The 15,686-nt window shown below is 43.7% G+C and overlaps 1 protein-coding gene across 1 annotated transcript in view; it reads right to left on the bottom strand.

Moving 5' to 3' along the window:
- Nucleotides 1–15,686, bottom strand: part of LOC126334545 (lysosomal acid glucosylceramidase-like) — a 144,016-nt gene that overhangs the window by 46,140 nt on the left and 82,190 nt on the right. The window lies entirely within an intron of this gene.

Here is a 15,686-nt window from a genome sequence, read left to right as displayed (position 1 = left end):
GTCTATCTATAACTTTGACGTTCCGTCAAACCCTCCCTACAGCAATGCCTAAGGCATCTTTGATGTCAGTGTTGGAGTGGCATACGGTCAGCACACTCACGTTCTGATACTTGACGTCATCTTTTCAAACAATGGACACCACCTCTCTTTCAAACGGCTATTCGTGTTTCCTAATACAACTGAGTCCATGACACTTCAGTCCTCTCTCTGAGACAAATCCTTGGCAGTTTCTGTGATTGAACTCAAAGTCTCCTCGGAGAGTTGTATTACACTCGCTAAGAAACAGGACTCAGAGCAGGCCTTGTATCACTGCTTCACTGGATGGCTAAAATTGTTAAAAATTATATTTACTGACTCATTTTGGGTGTATTCAGTTTTCAGAACGTCTGTCAAAATGGATTTGTGATGAGAGTACAATTACAAAGTATATGTGATATTAAGAATAAACAAACTTCAGGTTATTTACTACATAAAAAGCCTCAACACATAGCTGGATATTAGTGTTACCAATATGTGCTACGAGGTGCTATGGCTGTAGTGGCGATGAAAACTTGCGTTAATAGTCGATAGATGAATTAATAACAAAAATTTAAAAAGGAAATTGAAAAAGGAACGTTCAAATTTTTTATTAATTGATTTGTCTAAAAGTAAGAGTTATAGCAGATTAGTGAAACATTCGACGTGCCTTTAAATGACGCTCGAAATCATGTACAGCGGCTGAGAAGCTCTTACGTTAGTGATACAAGGAGGCTACTGAGTGACACCTACGATTCTAAGTTAAACAGTAACTCTCTATTGGAACCTCACTTGCTGTAGATGATTTCACGGCTCATTCAAAGCTTGTCAAATGTTTCTCCAATAGCTTTTATTTCTCGCTTTTAGTCCCGTATTATAATGGAGCGGCACAACAGAGCATTGGGCAGCTGGCGCAGCGCTTGTTCGCCACCCAGGTACGGTGGCGCCAGTGTGTGACGTGGCGGCCAGCGGACCCGCTTCATTGTATGGACGGCAAACTCACAAAACCGAACGATAGGAACTGTTTCTCAAACGATTTTCATGAAACTGCTTGGTAAAAAAAAAATGATTCTAGCGCATCTCATATCTTTACTTTTCAGCTTCTATCATTCCGTTAATGGTCACAGTTATTATGATATTTACTCTAAGAATTTCGAGAAGTTTGCAATAGCGGTGACTATCAGTTGTATTTGGTGCATGTCAGGTTATATGTTTCTGCATATGAAATGTAGCTAACATACGGAATTTATCTTTAAACTTAGAAGGAATCGCCATCTATCACCAATCTCGAGAAAACCACATCGTCGCGAACTCACACGCCACTGAAAAAACGAAAAAGAAATATTCATTCCTAGTAACTCATAAACGGTTTGATATATCGAAACAGGATTTTGGCATATGCAAAGAGCAGAATATTTTGCAATATGATTAATATGGTTCAAATGGCTCTGAGCACTATGGGACTCAACTGCTGTGGTCATTAGTCCCCTAGAACTTAGAACTACTTAAACCTAACTAACCTAAGGACATCACACACATCCATGCCCGAGGCAGGATTCGAACCCGCGACCGTAGCAGTCGCACGGTTCCGGACTGCGCGCCTAGAACCGCGAGACCACCGCGGCCGGCATATGATTAATAGCAGTAACTTCCACATCTAACCCATATTCCAACAACTACAGATTTTTTCAATGAAAGAATGTCATCGATAGCTGATGAAACGAGAATTTTTAGAATTTTTACAGGGTCCTATGAACCAGAAGTAGTTTTCGAGGCATGGCTCTTAGATTCACAGTAGGATTCACAACTGCTTTAAGTTGTCCCGTATTCAAGAACGGACTTCGAACAGATGTGCACAACTATAGACCTATATCTCTATCGTAGATCAGTTGCAGAGTTTTGGAACACGTATTATGTTCGAGTATAATGACTTTTCAGGAGACTAGAAATCTACTCTGTAGGAATCAGCATGGGTTTCGAAAAAGACGATCGTGTGAAACCCAGCTCGCGCTATTCGTCCACGATACTCAGAGAACCATAGTCACGGGTGCCCAGGTAGATGCAGTGTTTCTTGACTTCCGCAAGGCGTTTGATAACGTTCTCCACAGCCGTTTAATGAACAAAGTAAGAGTGTATGGACTATCAGACCAATTGTGTGGTTGAATTGAGGAGTTCCTAGATAACAGAACGCAGCATGTCATTCTCAATGGAGAGAAGTCTTTCGAAGTAAGAGTGATTTCAGATGTGCCGCCGGGCAGTGTCGTAGGACCGTTGCTATTCACAATATACATAAGTGACCTTGTGGAGAACATCGGAGGTTCACTGAGACTTTTTGCAGATAATGCTGTGGTGTATCGAGAGGTTGCAACAATGAAAAATTGTACTGAAATGCAGGAGGATCTGCAACGAAACGACGCATGGTGCAGGGAATGGCAATTGAATCTCAATGTAGGCAAGTGTAATATATTGCGAATGCATAGAAAGAAAGATCTTTTATCATTTAGCTACAATATAGCAGGTCAGCAACTGGAAGCAGTTAATTCCATAAATTATCTGTGAGTAGGCTTTAGGAGTGATTTAAAATGGAATGACCATTTAAAAATAATCGTAGGGAAAGAAGATGCCAGACTGAGATTCATTGGAAGAATCGTAAGGAAATGCAATCCGAAAACAAAGGAATCAGGTTACAGTACGCTTGTTCGCCCACTGCTTGAATACTGATCAGCAGTGTGGGATCCGTACCAGATAAGGTTGATAGAAGAGATAGAGAAGATCCAACGGAGAGCAGCGCGCTTCGTTACAGGATCATTTACTAATCGCGAAAGCGTTACGGAGATGATAAATAAACTCCAGAGAAAGACTCAGCAAGAGAGAGACTCAGTAGCTCGGCACGGGCTTTTGTTGAAGTTTCGAGAACATACTTTCACCGAGGAGTCAAGCTGTATATTCCTTCCTCCTAGGTAAATCTCGCGAAGAGACCATGAGGATAAAATCAGAGAGACTAGAGCCCACACAGAGGCATACCGACAATCTTTTTTTCCTCGAACAATACGAGACTGGAACAGAAGGGAGAACCGATAGAGGTACTCAAGGTACCCTTCTCCACATACCGTCAGGTGGCTTGCGGAGTATGGATGTAGATGTAGAAGTATTGTGGACTCAACCATCAGAATATTGTGGGTTGCCTTCCATTCACTCCACATACAAATGCCTCTTTTTACATACATCTCCATCTACATGGATACTCTGAAAATCACATTCAAGTGTCTGGCAGAGGGTTCATCGAACCACCTTCACAATTCTCAATTATTCCAAACCCGTATAGCACGCGGAAAGAACAAACACCTATATCTTTCCGTACGAGCTCTGATTTCCCTTATTTTATCGTGGTGATCGTTCCTCCCTATGTATGTCGGTGTCAACAAAATATATTCGCATTCGGAGGAGAAAGTTGGTGATTGGGATTTCGTGAGAAGATTCCGTCGCAACGAAAAACGCCTTTCTTTTAATGATTTCCAGCCCAAATACTGTATCATTTCTGTGACACTCTCTCTAGTATTTTGCGATAATACAAAACGTGCTGCCTTTCTTTGAACTTTTTCGATGTACTCCGTCAGTCCTATCTGGTAAGGACTCCACACAACGCAGCAGTATTCTAATAGAGGACGGTCAAGCGTAGTCTAGGCAGTCTCCTAAGTAGGTCTGTTACATTTTCTAAGTGTCCTGCCAATAAAACGCAGTCTTCAGTTAGCCTTCCCCATAAAATTTTCTACGTGTTCCTTTCAATTTAAGTTGTTCGTAATTGTAATAGCTAGGTCTTTAGTTGAATTTACGGCTTTTAGATTAGACTGATTTATCGTGTAACCGAAGTTTGACGAGTTCCTTTTAGCATTCATGTAGATGACCTCACACTTTTCGTTATATAGGGTCAACTGCTTCTTTGCGCACCATCCAGATATGTTTTCTAAATCGTTTTGCAGTTTGTTTTCATTTCTGATGACTTTATTAGTCGATAAACGATAGCGTCATCTGCAAACAACCGAAGACGGCTGCTCAGATTGTCTCCAAAATCATTTATATAGATAAGATACAGCAAAGGGCCTACCTTGGTGAACGCCAGAAATCACTTCTGTCTTACCCGATGACTTTTCGTCAATTACTACGAATTGTGACCTCTTTGACAGAAAACCACAAATCCAGTCACATAACTGAGACGATTTTCCATAAGGACGCAATTTCACTATGAGCCACTTGTGTGGTACAGTGTCAAAAGCCTTCCGGAAATCCAGAAATACAGAATCGATCTGAAATCCCTTGTCAATAGCACTCAACACTTCATGTAAATAAAGAGCCAGTGAGTTACTATAAATGATTTATATAACATACAGAACTTTGCAGCGGTACTCAGCGATGTTAACAGAAAAATACCCACGAATTTCTGGTGAATGTTTTATAGTTATAAAAATTTTCATTCAATCATACTACAAGCAGTCGCAGATCCTCAGGAGAAATTTACTATAATCGATGATGTGGAATTTTCTTCTTCCAGTGTATTTCGCTTGTTGCAAGAAGGGAGCCCAATATATTGCCAGACTCTCCAATACCAGAGATTTCCGTTGTTTTACCTTTTGTATTCGCTGGGGATTAGACATATCCATTGCAGAGGTAATTTATCACTATTACAGTCAAGGTCTTTTAGATCCATGGAACTAGTATTTCAACAAACGCTTTTCCGGACCACAGTGATTAATAGAATGTGCTTTTGGAACAATAAGTGCTAAATGGAGCGTATTTTGGAAGCCAATAGAAAATTAACCACAATTAGCTGAAGATATTTTGAAATGTAAATGTTCCCCATAACGGTGTCATTGACCTACAAGGATCCTTTAGTGTTGACGAGCAACATTCAGTGTTAATTTAGCATCCTATTCAAGCCATTTACCAGACAGGACGAAACTTCAACAGAACTTCAAATGAAGCTGTTCAAATGAGACAATTCTGTAAACTTTTTCTCAGGTAATGAAACAGGATTTTGATCTGTTTCTCAAGTGTGCTACTTCACCTTTTTTTTCACCTCTCGTTTTAAGATAATAGAAGGAATGAGAGATTAATTAAATGTAGTCTGTACTTCCAATCTGTAATTTTGTTGTCACCTCATCTCATAACTTAACCAAAACAAATCAGTTGTGATGATAGCTGGTCGCATAAAGGACGCCAAGTAAAAATAGCCGGTATCAAAGCTTCTGCTGGTATTATTTTCTCAGCAGTGCAAAAAAAAGCAACACAAGTGCCAGCAAAAGTGCTCACTCTGCTACCCATAACAACGGTCGACTGCTGCCGGCTTTGCCCGAACGTACCCGGAGTCACTCTTTAGCTTTGGTCACCGCTCCGAGAAACAGCCGTGCCTGATTCGCTCAGCGTCGCTCTGTGCCGCGTCATACCGCTTGCAGCGCCACTATACTGAAGCGCCAAAGAAACCGGTAGACCCTCCGAATATCGTGTAGGGCTCATGCCAGAACGCAGAAGTGCCGCAACACGACGTAGCATGAACTCGACTAATGTCAGAAGCAGTGCTGGAGGGGATTGATATCATGAATCCTACAGGTCTCTCCATACATCCGTAAGAGTACGAGGAGATGGAGATCTCCTCTGAAGAGCATGTTGCAAGGCATCCCAGATATGCTCAATAATGCACTTGTCTGGGACGTTTGATAGCTAGCGGAAGTGTTAAACGCAGAAGAGTGTTCCTGGAGCCACTCTGTAGCAGTACTGGACGTGTAGGGTGTCGCATTGTCCTACTGGAACTGCCCAAGTCCTTCGGAATGCACAATGGACATGAATTGATGGAGACGATCAGACAGCATACTTAAGTCGAATGGCGCTAGCTGCGCAGCATTTGTGCACCGCCGCCGTCAGTGTCAGCCAGTTTGCCGTGGCATACGGAGCTCCATCGCAGTCTTTAACACTGGTAGCATGCCGCGACAGCGTGGACGTGAACCGTTTGGGCAGTTGACGGACTTTGAGCAAGGGCGTATAGTGGGCATGCGGGAGGCCAGGTGGACGTACCGCCGAATTGCTCAACACGTGGGGCGTGAGGTCTCCACAGTACATCGATGTTGTCGCCAGTGGTCGGCGGAAGGTGCACGTGCCCGTCGACCTGGGACCGGACCGCAGCGAAGCACGGATGCACGCCAAGACAGTAGGATCCTACGCAGTGCCGTAGGGGACCGCACCGCCACTTCCCAGCAAATTAGGGACACTGTTGCTCCTGGGGTATCGGCGAGGACCATTCGCAACCGTCTCCATGAAGCTGGGCTACGGTCCCGCACACCGTTAGGCCGTCTTCCGCTCACGCCCCAACATCGTGCAGCCCGCCTCCAGTGGTGTCGCGACAGGCGTGAATGGAGGGACGAATGGAGACGTGTCTTCTTCAGCGATGAGAGTCGCTTCTGCCTTGGTGCCAATGATGGTCGTATGCGTGTTTGGCGCCGTGCAGGTGAGCGCCACAATCAGGACTGCATATGACCGAGGCACACAGGGCCAACACCCGGCATCATGGTGTGTGGAGCGATCTCCTACACTGGCCGTACACCTCTGGCGATCGTTGAGGGGACACTGAATAGTGCACGGTACATCCAAACCGTCATCAAATCCATCGTTCTACCATTCCTAGACCGGCAAGGGAACTTGCTGTTCCAACAGGACAATGCACGTCCGCATGTATCCCGTGCCACCCAACGTGCTCTAGAAGGTGTAAGTCAGCTACCCTGGCCAGCAAGATCTCCGGATCTGTCCCCGATTGAGCATGTTTGGGACTGGATGAAGCGTCGTCTCACGCGGTCTGCACGCCCAGCACGAACGCTGGTCCAACTGAGGCGCCAGGTGGAAATGGCATGGCAAGCCGTTCCACAGGTCTACATCCAGCATCTCTACGATCGTCTCCATGGGAGAATAGCAGCCTGCATTGCTGCGGAAGGTGGATATACACTGTACTAGTGCCGACATTGTGCATGCTCTGTTGCCTGCGTCTATGTGCCTGTGGTTCTGTCCGTGTGATCATGTGATGTATCTGACCCCAGGAATGTGTCAATAAAGTTTCCCCTTCCTGGGACAATGAATTCACGGTGTTCTTATTTCAATTTCCAGGAGTGTAGCAGCAGCTGTTCGTGAAACATTTCAGTTTTCTCTCACATCAGTAATTAATTTATTCTTTGTTACCCTGATTACTTTCAAACAATAAAGTATTCTTTTCCAAACTAGACCTCACATCCCTCAGTTTGATAACTCATTTTTCCATTTCCCTGTCTTCATTTGTCTATTAAAATTCGGCCAAAATTTTTGTTTAACTTACTATATAAGATTTTCGTAATTACTCACATTAATTTAAAGTAATTGAATCTTTCTTTGCAAAACCAGACCTAACTATGGTAAATTTGATACCCCATTTGCCTATTTCCCACATCTTATGGCTCTGTAAATACGGGCAAACATTTCTAAGGACGTTTCACTCAAACGTGTGTCCAAAAACAGTATTCCGAAAATTAAAGAAAATAATAGAAATAAATATTTATAAGGAACGTTAAAAACAACAGTCAAAGGTGTAAAAACAAAAGTTCATCAAAGAAACAAGCGATTCATTTAACGGCTGATGGGAAAGGAAAGGAGGGAGAATAGGGACAGTCACAAACCAATCTTAATCCACACACGCTTGAGTCAGCAACAAACAACACTGGAGAAACATTACAGAAGAAAGAATGGCTTAAGGTTCTTAAGAAGAGCACATGGCAGAGGGGGACAAAATGTATGGAGACATACGCCTTTATTGACCCATAGTGCTACTGCATTGATAACAATTTTTACAACTAAGAGGTATGTTAAAATTGTTGTACATGGATTTAGAAATCTTATTAAATAAATGTCACTTTAAACCTACAGCCAAATTTGACAGGCAATACACGACACACACGCACACACACACACACACACACACACACACACACACACACAAACACACACAAACACAAACAAACAAACAAACAAACTCATGGTAAACACAGAGTGAATAACCTAAAACGTGCAGAAATTGAAAGTGTTATTGATGTGCCGTTTTCATAGAATGGATTGTAGTCAGGGGCTTGTATTGTTAGCCAATCAAGAGATTGTAATAGTATTTTGAAACTGTGTTTACTGTGCAAACATACACTTATTAAATTCAACAATGCCTATTCAAATAAAGCTAAATGTAGGGTAAATTAGAATGGTAGTGGTGTTTGTTGCAGGATTCTAGTGCAAGTCGTTTATGAGGTATCGTATTTTGGTAAGTTTCCACACCGCCACATGTGTGCTACCACACACTAAAAAACAACATAAATGCCTACTCTAGTTATGTGGATTCTGATCAGTAATGAGACAATTGACCATCACACGTGGTGTTCAAAATCACCACTAGCAGTGACAATACATGCTTCCAGCCTGGTATGGAACGACTGATATACATGTGCTAATATTTCAGTGCAGACGTTCGAGCAGGATGTAGTAATATATTGTTGCTATTTACTTTTAGACTGCGCCTTTCATCTTTCCACACAGAGAAAAGTCTACAGTCGTCAAATCGGGGGGAATGGGCCAGCTGAGGTACAGATCCTCTGTGTCCAATCCAACGATGTGGAAACAATTCGTGAAGGCATGCTGTAGCAATTCATGCGCTATAAGCTGGACAGACACCTTGGTGGTACAAAACATTCCTCGTAATCTGCAGAGGAACGTCTTCTAGCATCCATGGCAGATTGCCTACTAAGACCCTGCAATACTTGCTCACATTCAGTGTTCCATCTATGAAAACGGGAGTATGAGATGATGTTACATTATCCGATACCAATGTTTACACTCCATTGACTCTGACGTTCCATCTGACGAAGCCAATGGGGACTGTCAACAGACCAATAGTACATGTCTTGATGGTTTACCTGGCCATGATTGGTAAATGTAGCTTCATCTCTAAACAAGACAAATGATATATATGGAGTATCCTGTCGTAATGCCCATGTACAGAAGTTAACACAATTCTCATAATCATTTCCATGCACCTCTTGATAGAGAGAGATGTGTAAAGATGGAACCTACTTCGGTGGAGAATAAGCAGGGCACGTGCCTGACTCGTGTCACTTTCTCGTGCTGAAACATCCCCTTAGAAAATTTTATGAATTGCTGTGCTGGTAAACCTCTTACGTTATTTGATTTTCAAACAGCTGAGCAACACTAAACGTACTCAGACATTTCTCTCTTTATTTATTCTGATCATCACTAAACTGACACATAATAGTTTTAGCGCAACGCAATCTGACTTTCAATAATCCCCACAAAAGAATGGCCCTGAGTAACAATAATCTATACCTTTCATGAATCACTTACCTCACAAAAATCTTGGTTACTCGAACTACTGCAATACAGCGAGCGCCAATACTGCCAGCTAAATAAAGATTCTAACTACTGAAGGCACTAACTACTGATAGGCATAGTTAGCAAATGAAAGATTTAGGTAGAGAACAAACAATGTATTAACCTTAAAAGTGTTCAAAAGTCATTATATATATGGCTCACCTCTAACTGCGCGACGCTACGCGCTGCTCAGATCCAACTGCCCAACACTACAATAGCAAATATTCCAACAATGCAAATCAGTCACAGACTGCACACAGCACAGTCAGTGATTTTCATACAGAGCGCTACGTGGCGTTACCAACATAAAAACCTAAACAGCCTACTTACAGTGCGACTGCATGGGATCTAAGGTGTAGACCAACTGCAACAGCAGAAAGAACATTCGTTTCCCCTCCTCTGCCGTCACTTGTTTCCTTCTATTACGTTGTCTAGATGTTACACAACCATTCCTTGTGGAGCAGGTTGAAGAAGTGGATAAATAATTGCCAAGATGCTTGACGACTATTGGAATATCTTGCCATATATGCAGTACAAGAAGAAACTGCATTCTTCCTACGTTCCCCATACACCATGAGCATGTCAGCTTTTTCTGCTTTGGTAAGTCTCATCGTCCATTCACGACCTACTGCTTGGACTGTTACACACTAACTGACTATCAAGTCACAATGCTGTGCAATGCACCTTTAAGCTGAGTGGTACCTTGAATTTTCATAACAGTCATCTGTGGGATAGTATGCAGAACCCCCATCTAATGACTGCCTATATGTCTCTGTACGAGCCCTTATCTCTCTTATCTTGTGGTCTTTTCGCGAAATATAAGTTGCGGCACTAAAATTGTACTGCAGCCAGCCTAAAATGCTAGTTCTCTAAATTTCCTCAGTAGCGATTCACGAAAAGAACGCCTTCTTTCCTCCAGAGACACACCCGAGTTCCCGAAACATTTCCGTAACACTCGCTTGATGATCAAACCTACCAGTAACAAATCTAGCAGCCCGCCTCTGAATTGCTTCTACGTCCTCCCTCAATCCGACCTGATAGGGATCCCAAACTCTCGAGCAATACTCAATAATAGGTCGTATTAGTGTTTTATAAGCGGTCTCCTTCACAGATGAACCACATCTTCCCAAAATTCTACCAATGAACCGAAGACGACTATCCGCCTTCCCCACTACTGCCATTACATGCTTGTCCCACTTCATATCGCTCTGCAAAGTTACGCCCCAATATTTAATCGACGTGGCTGTGTCAAGCGCTACACTACTAATGGAGTATTCAAACATTATGGGATTCTTTTTCCTATTCATCTGAATTAATTTACATTCATCTATATTTAGAGTTAGCTACCATTCTTTACACCAATCACAAATCCTGTCCAAGTCATCTTGTATCCTCCTACAGTCACTCCACGACGACACTTTACCGTACACCACAGCATCATCAGCAAACAGCTGCACATTGCTATCCACCCTATCCAAAAGATCATTTATGTAGATAGAAAACAACAGCGGACCTACCACACTTCCCTGGGGCGCTCCAGATGATACCCTCACCATCGAGGACAACGTACTGGGTTCTATTACTTAAGAAGTCTTCGAGCCACTCACGTATTTGGGAACCAATCCCAAATACTCGTACCTTAGTTAGGAGTCTGCAGTGGGGCACCGAGTCAAACGCTTTCCGGAAGTCAAGGAATATGGCATCCGCCTGATACCCTTCAGGCATGGTTCGCAAGATATCATGTGAAAAGAGGGCGAGTTGCGTTTCGCAGGAGCGATGCTTTCTAAAGCCGTGCTGTTTCATGGACAGCAACTTCTCTGTCCCAAGGAACTTCGTTATATTCCAACTGAGAATATGTTCGAGAATCCTGCAACAAAACGATGTTAAGGATATTCATGCTGTCTTAGACACTATTCGGATACAGCCTGGCCGATTTGAACGTGTGAGACAGAAAATGCTATAGTACGTACACTCATGCGTCTAAGAGCATCGAAACCATTTTCAACACATATTGTAACCTTGGCTGCATGGTACAGTGCGTATTAAACTGCAGTCTCAGTATCAGTGAATGATTGAATAAACGATCTCTAGCATGGAAATCATGCATTTTCGGACATAAGTTCATAGCCCTTTTTTGTTCCATATTCTCTCATCGGTCAGTCCTTAGAGCTTGTATACTGTGGGAAAAATCACCCTGTATGCAACAATAAAAGCATTTCAACATTATGAACGACCTCGGATTTGACTGAGCCCACAAAGGCACATGACATTTCAACAGCAACCCAAGAGGCTAAAAAGCGGAGGGTGTCTCAGTTTCATTTGTTATATGGTCAATGCAGCGAGCAAGTGACAAGGTAAGAAAAATATATAAGCCTTATAACCTGAGCAAAGACGAACGGTGAATTTTTCTAGCTACTGTACGAGTCACAATTTGACATAAACCACTGACGTTAACGACGCTGGCAAAGGGCATATTTTTATGGCCCCACACATGGGAACGATCATTTCTGGAACGGCGAAGCTGATCCGTTGTTCGCTTGACACCGCAGTGGACATCTAAGGAAAGTGACTGAAAGTCAGTGAAACCACGAGTAGGCGACTTACTTTGCGGACCTCCATGCATCATCACAGAAAATCGAGGTCAGATGACTGCCCGTAGGTAAAGAAGAATAGGCGCCGTTCTTTGGCAGAGCTGACGACAGAGAACAACACTGTTGCAGGCGTTACGTGTTTCGGAATACACCGTTCAGCGCACATTGTTAAACACGTGGCTCCGCAACAGGCGATGCCTGTGTGTTCCCTTGTTGATTCAAGGACATCGTCAATGACGATTCCCGTGAGCACGTGATCACAGAGATTGGAAATATGTCGCCTGGACAGATGAATTTCGTTACACCAGGTCGTTAGTCCTACTAGGATAAGCAGTGGGGCAGCATGACAGATGTGGACTACGTGTAAATTACTGCGGCCACCTGCGTGCCTTCACGCTTGATGTGTTTCCCAACGGCGATGTCATGATTCAGCAGAATAGCTCTAGCTGCTACACGCCCAGAACAGTCCTACAGTGTTCGAGGTACATGAAATTGAATCCACGTTAGTGTCCTGGCCAACAAATGCGCCTCATAAGAACCCGATGGAATATATCGTAGACACTATCGGACCCCAGTTCAATATCTAAAAGCCACGAGCGCGTAGTTTACAGTAATGGCGTAGACACCAGGTGTCACATACCTCCGAAAAATCTGCCAACGACATGTCGAAGCCATGTCGGGCAGAATCGCTGCTGTATTGCGTTCCAAAAGTGAACAAACACGCCATTAAGTAGGTGGTCATAATGTTTTAGTTCATCAGGGTCATTGTAATTTCATCAAACTATGTCTTAAATGACGCCCTCAAACATTTATGACGACCAGCCGCTACTCACATTTTAAATGCGTTCCATGCTACAGCTGAGGTTCACAACCAGGCAATAACTATCGTCTGTGGTAAAACTTAAATTTCTGAAGGTTGAAACAAAAAATGGTTTGATTATGGTTTCGTCATGACTAGATAAGTTTAAAAAATAAACTGTAGTCTCATTTTTTACGCTCCGATATTTCTCGACTCCATCATCATCATGATCACCAGCTAGATGACATACACTGCTGGACAAAAGTCGCCTCTAGTCTTCTCCATGCGTTATCATCGTCGGCGATATGAATGGATGTGGCTTCGGTATCTTTGTGATGTGATATATGCAGCTTCCATTAGATTGCCGTCTAAATTTTTATCTCCTGTAAAGCAGTAAACCATTTTCTTGGTCCATCTGACACCGATTCACCTGGCTAGACTTCCTGTCCACCTCTCTTTCATTTGCATTACACTCAAAACAATCTCTTCCAATGCAATTTGCTCCCTCATCTATTTGCTTTTTTCTCGTGTCTCTTGGTGAATCAAATCGTGCATCTTGCTACTTTTCACTGAGCAGCCCTCGGTTTTGAATGACAGCTGTATGTAAAGTTCCTGACTCATTGGCAAAAGGCATAACTGGTAATATACACAAAGTTTACTACGCAGACACATCAGAAGTTAGGTTCTGTAAACTTTATTTGGTACATGAAAGCTGCTGCGGGCTATTTTTACTCTTCCATTTATGGCATTCTCTCCTATTTGGTAGCAATTTTAGAATAGTTAAAGGAAATGTCAACTATGTCCTGGACTGCAACTCTGTAATCACACAATAGAATTACTGGAGCTCTGGCGCGCTGTGTGGACTTATACCCCAGACAAATTAGTAAGAAAATCAGAAAATGGGGGAAAAATTTATAATGTTTTGAAACTTCTGGAAAATACTCATGTGGGGTATAGTAAAAAGGAACAGAAAAGTTCCCCTTGGTCGGGAAGGCGCGTCCCCATTTTATCCCCTCCTAAACTCAATTTGTACGATTTTTTAAATTTGTAGGCAAAAGCGCTCAGTTTTCGAACAGAGCTCTTATTAGTAGACTAAATACATTTCTCGCAGAATTGTACACGTAAAAGATCTTTTTATTTCTACGAATGGTATTTGAGGTATAAGAATTGGAATAGCATTCTGTTAATGTAGGCCTAATGGTTCGCAGTCTTTGTTGCTTAGCAAAATATTTAAATGAAAAGCGTAATCACGTGCATGGAAATATTTCGTTGCCTATATATTCTACTTGATGATATTCCATCTGCGATCAGTACTGTTGTACCAGGAGGAAGTGCCCACAATGAAAACGTCAAGTCCCGTTCTCCTTCCCCTTCACTCAGCGCTCCCGCACCACTACTGTCGGTGGCATTTCTTCCTACCCAGAGTCCAATTCAGCTGAGTTAATGTTGTGAACTATCAAAGTAGCGCCAGAGAGCTCTGTTTTTCTGACATTATTCATCACTTTGTGGTGCTATGAAGGGCTTGTTCTTAGTCTCATTTCTTTTCTCTGGACTGAGAAAACAATAATGCTGTACCCTACTATCTATTTTATTAGTCGCGAATCTGTTTCGGAAGGAGAGATATCAATTGTGATGAAGGGCTCGAAAATTCTGAAACGTGTCAGCGAGGAACAGAAGGATGGTACTCATAATCTTCTACAGAACGCTGGACTGATTCAAGTTCATAAGATATGTCGACGTGAATATACACTCCTGGAAATTGAAATAAGAACACCGTGAATTCATTGTCCCAGGAAGGGGAAACTTTATTGAGACATTCCTGGGGTCAGATACATCACATGATCACACTGACAGAACCACAGGCACACAGACACAGGCGACAGAGCATGAACAATGTCGGCACTAGTACAGTGTATATCCACCTTTCGCAGCAATGCAGGCTGCTATTCTCCCATGGAGACGGTCGTAGAGATGCTGGATGTAGTCCTGTGGAACGGCTTGCCATGCCATTTCCACCTGGCGCCTCAGTTGGACCAGCGTTCGTGCTGGGCGTGCAGACCGCGTGAGACGACGCTTCATCGTGTCCCAAACATGCTCAATGGGGGACAGATCCAGAGATCTTGCTGGCCAGGGTAGTTGACTTACACCTTCTAGAGCACGTTGGGTGGCACGGGATACATGCGGACGTGCATTGTCCTGTTGGAACAGCAAGTTCCCTTGCCGGTCTAGGAATGGTAGAACGATGGGTTCGATGACGGTTTGGATGTACCGTGCACTATTCAGTGTCCCCTCGACGATCACCAGAGGTGTACGGCCAGTGTAGGAGATCGCTCCCCACACCATGATGCAGGATGTTGGCCCTGTGTGCCTCGATCGTATGCAGTCCTGATTGTGGCGCTTACCTGCACGGCGGCAAACACGCATACGACCATCATTGGCACCAAGGCAGAAGCGACTCTCATCGCTGAAGACGACACGTCTCCATTCGTCCCTCCGTTCACGCCTGACGCGACACCACTGGAGGCGGGCTGCACGATGTTGGGGCGTGAGCGGAAGACGGCCTAACGGTGTGCGGGACCGTAGCCCAGCTTCATGGAGACGGTTGCGAATGGTCCTCGCCGATACTCCAGGAGCAACAGTGTCCCTAATTTGCTGGGAAGTGGCGGTGCGGTCCCCTACGGCACTGCGTAGGATCCTACGGTCTTGGCGTGCATCCGTACGTCGCTGCGGTCCGGTCCCAGGTCGACGGACACATGCACCTTCCGCCGACCACTGGCGACAACATCGATGTACTGTGGAGACCTCACGCCCCACGTGTTGAGCAGTTCGGCGGTACGTCCACC

Source organism: Schistocerca gregaria, chromosome 2, assembly GCF_023897955.1.
Source record: "Schistocerca gregaria isolate iqSchGreg1 chromosome 2, iqSchGreg1.2, whole genome shotgun sequence".
Taxonomy (NCBI): domain Eukaryota; kingdom Metazoa; phylum Arthropoda; class Insecta; order Orthoptera; family Acrididae; genus Schistocerca; species Schistocerca gregaria.
The sequence above is the reverse complement of the archived record's forward strand: the minus strand, read 5'-3'. Positions and strand labels throughout refer to the sequence as shown.